This window comes from Macrobrachium rosenbergii, chromosome 54, assembly GCF_040412425.1.
Source record: "Macrobrachium rosenbergii isolate ZJJX-2024 chromosome 54, ASM4041242v1, whole genome shotgun sequence".
Classification (NCBI taxonomy): Eukaryota; Metazoa; Arthropoda; class Malacostraca; order Decapoda; family Palaemonidae; genus Macrobrachium; species Macrobrachium rosenbergii.
In genome coordinates, this window is record NC_089794.1 from 19,952,603 (window position 1) to 19,959,261 (window position 6,659).

A 6,659-nucleotide genomic window follows, 5' to 3' on the forward strand; every position below is an offset into this window, starting at 1 on the left:
GATAAATTATAAGACTTGTTGCAGTAGGAAATTAAAGACAGAAAGTAACTAATCTTGGGCCCAAAGGCATGTTTTAGCTTTGCATATTCTATGCTCTACAAGGCAGCCTATAGAAGGTCTTTGGCCCTTAACTGCAACCCCTTTCATTCCTTTTACTGTACCTCCATTCATAGTCTCTTTCTTCCATCTTGCTATCCATCCTCTCCTAACAACTGTTTCATTGTGCAACTGCGAGGTTTTCCTCTTGTTACCCCTTTCAAACCTACCTACTCTCAATTTCCGTTTTAGCGTTGAATGACCTCATAGTCCCAGCACTTGGCCTAAATTCTATATTCCATTCCATTCCTACTCACATTGGTGAGGCAAGCATCATAACCACTAGACCAATAAGCCATTTCCCTAAAGAATAGTGGCTGTATAGACACGAGACAACATTTATTATCACTACTATCCTTGAGGTACTGAGTGAGTTATGATTTCATTTACAGAAAACTTTCACGGAAGATTCACCAACAATACATTGCCTGCCTTGCACACTCACTGCGTGACTATCTTGCACTTGTTTTTGTACCCTGGATAATGAGGGTACAAAAACTTCGCTCGAACTAGCCAACACTTTTTTTTCGTGGTTCCTCCTCTAGAGTTGTGAGCAGATGCTCTCTCTCTCTCTTTCTGAAGATGGATAGATGGATTAAAGTGTATTGAGGTGGTTTGATATGAACTGATAATATGGAGGACAAGTTAGTACTAGCGTTCATGCTTAGAATGCGTAGTACTAACTTCTTGTCGACCATAACTTATCAGTTCAAATCAAATCACCTAAAAATACATTGATCAATCTTTCCACCTTCAGAGAGAGAGAGAGAGAGAGAGAGAGAGAGAGAGAGAGAACATCTGATGCCTAGAGTTCGCCGAAATTTGATGCCCTTATGTAATGAAACATCAAAACAAAACTCGAGACAAAATAATATTGCTCGAGAATGTTTTTGACAGACGAAAGTACATTTGGGAGAATATTTCTTATATAAATGAACATTTAGTAGGCATGCTAATTGCTATAGAAACTTTATTAATTAAGTAAAAATATTGTCAGCAAGTTCTGTCGGAACCCAGTTAAGTTTGACGTAAGGACAAACGCTACAAATCTGCCAATTTTTCCTGTTCGATAAAGATAAGTGTCATATTTATACCAAGATGGTATTTTTCTTTGGTAAAACGAAAGGATATGAAACATCTCGTGGTCTCATCTCTAATAGGTTACGTACAACTACAGATCCATGCGTCAAGTAACGGGAAGATGAGTGCAGTCATTTCTGCATCTTGCAATTGAATCTGATCTGGTTTCCGTTTTCGTTGTCTTCTCACGGTCTGTGTAATGATTACCCCATCTTTGTTCTGTAGCATGTCATGTCACCTATTTAGCAAATATAATCCGTAAAGTTAATTGAAAATGACTGGCGAGGCAAAAGCGACAGGGTTGATATCGAACGAGCAAAAAGAAAATGAATAAGTAAAAGAAAACATCGGGGGTCTGTGTCGTTGGCAGAGATGGTGAATATTTACACTGCTTTCCCCTAGCTTTTGGGGAGATTTCCCCGGCGAGATAGTTTCTTCTCTGACGTTCGCTTAAAAAAGCAAGTACAGCAATTTTGTTTATTGTAAACGAACTAGATCAACGTCCGTGAACAGAATATTACGTAAATGTACCCGAAACAGGAAAGTAATGACTAAGTAGCAGTAAGAGGTAAAATGGAATCCTTTAAATGAAAAAGAATTCGTAGTTATTATATAAAATTAAAACGGAAGATTGCACCGTGCGGCAAGATTTATTACTTGTATAACTAGCATTTAGTCGAAAATATCAGGGCTTATAGCTTAAACCTATGGAGAAGAAAATTGTATAATGGGAGGATGTTAGCATATAACGAAACTATAATCAGTTCACAGTCTAATAAGTAATTTAATTATAATCCTCGGTTTGGTCAATGGTTCTGTAATATATGCGAAGGAATCTCTCAAAGATATAGACAATTCGTTTTTACGATTGCAAAATCAGCGCGAGCACTTACATTGACCATTAAGTTCTGTTGGAAATTGTTTATCACTGAGATAAAAAAAAAAAAAGTTATAATCTGTAAGCTACAGTGGAAATTCGGTATGAGACTAGGCTACCACCAGATGATATGAAGCCACACAGCGTAAATGTTTTTTTTTTTTTTTTATCTTGAAACGTGTAATATATATATTTTTTGTTTTTTAGTGAAAAGGCCGATGAACAGGCAACCCAAAGTTAAGAGAGTACGGGAGAAAGTTTTGGCCTAACGTCTTCATTTCATCGTATTCGTATTTTTTAGTGTTCTTGGATCAATTTCATGATGTACCTCCTCTATTTATCCCGTTAACTAGTCCTATGTCTCGATTTGCCACATCTCCAGCTCTCTACATCTTTACTTATCTCCCGTTCTACTTCCCCTCTTCTCTACTTCTTCTCCGGCTGCGAAAGTGAAGCCTCTGATGTGTACTACAAAGAATATGGACTGGAAAATCGTCTTTAACATCAGATTCATTTGGGTAACCTTAATCTTTCTCGCCCCGCGAGTTAGACAAAATATATGTTTTTAGGTTAGTATACCCCCCAACGCTCATGGCTTCGCTATGAGGTTTGGTTGTTTTTTTAAATATGAGTCTATTTCGTTGTAGGTGCAGAATGAAGATATTATTTATGTCTGTGAAATAGAGTATACATATGTATGTATTGAGGTTGGATTATTTTCTACATGTGCTCGTTTTTTTAAAAATCTGTAAATTGAAAATATTTAAAATATCTGTGTCAGATAGTATATATATATATATATATATATATATATATATATATATATATATATATATATATATATATATATATATATAAAGGTGATAGTATCAACTTTAAGGATTATTTCGGTGTAGTAACATCTCAACAGCCGTGAACTTAGTGGACTTCCATACTTACCAACTACATAACATCCATATTTTTCCTCATGCTACCCTTTAAGATGTGATACATTTTTTATTTATATCTTTCAATTGAACGTTTTGTGTAAATTGCATGTAATTGTAGGTTAGGGATTGTGCAGAATTACAGTAAGATACACAGAAAATCTTCAGGTACAGACGTTAATATAAGGTCTTCGTTACATGATGATTGAAGGATTGACAGAGGAAGAAGAGGCTGCGTTTAATACGAAAGAAGAGTGTTGATCAAGCATTAGTTATGAAAGAGTAAAGTTAGATATTTTAAATTAAAGGGAGAAAAAGCTGTAGATGAGTCACTTACTAAAATTAGGCTTATAATAAGCTTAAGCTATTGTCGAGAGCAATTTTAAGTTTTCCGTATGGGGTAGTGCTGTCGGTGCACCTCATGCCGTGCACTGTAAGCATGACTTAAGGTTCTTTGCAGCATGCATTCGACCCTTAGCTGCAACCCGTTCCGTTCCTTTTACTGTACCTCCTTTCATCTTCTCTCTCTTCCATCTTGCTTTCCACCCTCTACTAACAATTGATTCATAGTGCAGCTGCGAAGTTTCCCTCCTGTTACACCTTTCAAACCTTTCACTGTCAATTTCCGTTTCAGTGCTGAATGACCTCATAGGTCCCAGTACTTGGCCTTTGGCCTGATTTCTATATTCAGTTCAATCCAATTTTGAGTTTCAGAGGAAGTGAGGCATATATTTGAATCTATAGACACGAGAGTGACTAGTTTAGTGTATATGTTGATCAGGGACATGGGTGTGTTATGCCACCATGGATATTTAATATGTTTATAGACAGAGCAATGCTAGAAGCCAAATTAAAATTTAAAAAATTAGACACAGGAGAAAAGTTATACGGCCAGAAAATGAGTTGTGAATATTGCTGGGTAGTGACTTGGAATGGTGAGGAGAAACTACTGAAACTGGTGAAAGAGATGAATAGCGCAGCGTTTGTGTGTGTTTAGGAAGGTTCGACACACTGCTGGTGAGCCCTCTTGTTAAATACTTGAAGCTAGTAATTCCAACTTACTCCTAAACTACAGTATTTGCCCCCCCCCACTTCTTTTTTCCCAGATTTCCTATAAACTTTTATATATGAAGGGTAGACCAAGTGTTACTTCTCTAGACGAAGCCTCTTGTCGATTTCCAATTTTATTTATTTTCACCCAATATTCAGTTACAAACCACGAGCTCGTGGAGAAGAAGAAGAAGAAGAAGAAGAAGAAGAAGAAGAAGAAGAAGAAGAAGAAGAAGAAGAAGAAGAAGAAATACGATACGCATTCTAGTGGCTTCCCGTCACACGTTGTCCGGATAATTCAAGTACGTGATGTTTATAACGAATGTCGTCATGCTGAGTAATAATCAGTTTTAAATTGAAACTGTTTTCAGTTCGTGATAATGTTCCCTCCTTTTTATGGTCGATAAATGTACTCTCTCTCTCTCTCTCTCTCTCTCTCTCTCTCTCTCTCTCTCTCTCTCTCTCACACACGCACTCACATAAATAAAATAAGATAAACTCCGCCAAAAACGTTTGGAGTTAGGTCTTATCTCCAGGAAGCAGAGTTATCAGACCCCTCCTCCCAACCCCCCATGATATTTTCTTGTTTCCGATACCGTCACAAAGTCCTATTTTAATAAACCTTCGAATTTAAGAAAGTTATTATTAGTTCCCCCTCTCTCTCTCTCTCGCCGATGTAAACGCCCCATTTCCATCTTCCTATAAAAGCATCTTGGAGCAATATCGCAACGTCATTCGTGCCCGGTCAAGTCCCGTTGCGTTCACAAACACCGTTGTTTCGAGGCCTGGAATTTCAACTCTATTTACTTTCTCGGGGGCAAGAGGGTGCCCTAAGGTTAACGACCCACGGAGTGAGTGATCTGGCAGACTCACTCACCCAGGACCAAGACCTTTATAGGTCTCGCTCGCTACTGAGGGTCCCAAAATATTGAGATACATTCGAAGGGACTTTTAGTCCAATGTTCCCTACCAATACGGTGTTGGTATGTGGTTCTTCTTCTTTAAGAATTATTCAATATATATATTTAACATTTAGAATGATGCTTAAGTGAATAACTTTCGTTACGTACGTATTTAAGTGTTTGATCGTTTGCTTAAGTAAGCTTTTGACATCTGGTTTTCAAACTTAAGTGATTCTGACTATTAGAAATAACAGAACAATAATATTTTGTGAGCTGAAAGTTTCACTTGAACCCCCCCAACCCCCCCACCGATGATCTCTCTTGCTCTACACTTGACGCTTGTCAAGCATTTAAACTCTCTCTCTCTCTCTCTGTTTGTTCCATAATACCCAGCGCACATTTGAAGTGTGCTCTTTGTAAAGTAGGTAAATCTATGGACACCATATAGGCCAATACCATTTACGCTCCTTACCGTATAGGGGACAGGCCAGTAGCCCACCGTAACCTTTTTACAAAGCAAATCTACTTCTCATAGGCCGACTCTCAAGATCAGAAAAGACCAAATTCATTCTCTCTAGGAACACTTTTTTTGTTTTTGTTTTTCGTTTGTGTGTGTGTGTGTTTGTGCGTGTGTTTTGTAAAGTTTAAAGGTCGACCAGTCTACTAAGTGCTCCAGCTGTAAACAAGCCTCGGCAAAGTTATATTTTAACCAGTTATCGGTGAAACCAGCCAAGTTTATACCAGAATACGAAGTCTTAGTAATGTATAATGTATTCCTCATGGGCTTTTGAGTCGTTGGTGTCTTTTACTATTATCTTTTCTCCTTAGCGGAAATGACGTAATACTGTGCATATTCCTGTAAGGTTGTAGAAGTGCTGACTGCAACAACTTCTGATTAGTCTCTGTTCTTCTTTAACTATTTAAATTCGCTAACAAAAACTGGTTTTGAATCCTTGTATATTGAATTTAAATCCCTGTATCTGTTTTGACAACCAATATATTTACTGGGAGCCATTAAACACTTGTGAATCATCAAATAATGTCGAAGACTACCTTCACAATTAATATGAACCTAGCCTTGTTTAAATTGAATTTAATACTGCCTTAGCCTTAGTTAACATATAAACTTCATAACTTAAGTGCTGGAAGAATGTTCTTCACCTCCTTCAGTTAGTATGTAAACGTAAATGATTGGCAACAGGGAGCAATGTTGATCATGCTTTTAATTTTAAGAGCCTAGCTCTCTCTCATTTTTGGTGTTCCACGGATTGCCTTCTGGAACCTTTGTTGTTTTCAGACTGTATACTATAATTGCATTTAACGAATCTTGTTAGATCTTGGAAATAACAATTGTTGTTGCAGTCAAGTGCTCTTCCCTTACGTGAAAGGGAGAAGCTGCTGGTTTGAAATGAAATTTATTAGAATAGATAAGTAGACCAATTTGTGGCACGGCTGAACTACAGTACTCCAAGACTTGACTGACTCGCTGATCTCATACCGTGCTCCTGCTTCACATTTGCTGTACATAGGTAACACAGTATTTAATGATTTTGAATAGATGACGATGATCTGTGTTTTTTTTCAAAGTTATAAAAATATATGCCATCCAATCCTGCCAGAAAACTTGGTGTTATTTGTAAGGCTTCCTATAACTATGGAGATGGTGGCATCCCTCCTTGAGTTCTTTAGACCTACCTTTGTTGAAACATTGTTGTCTTATTTAGAAGT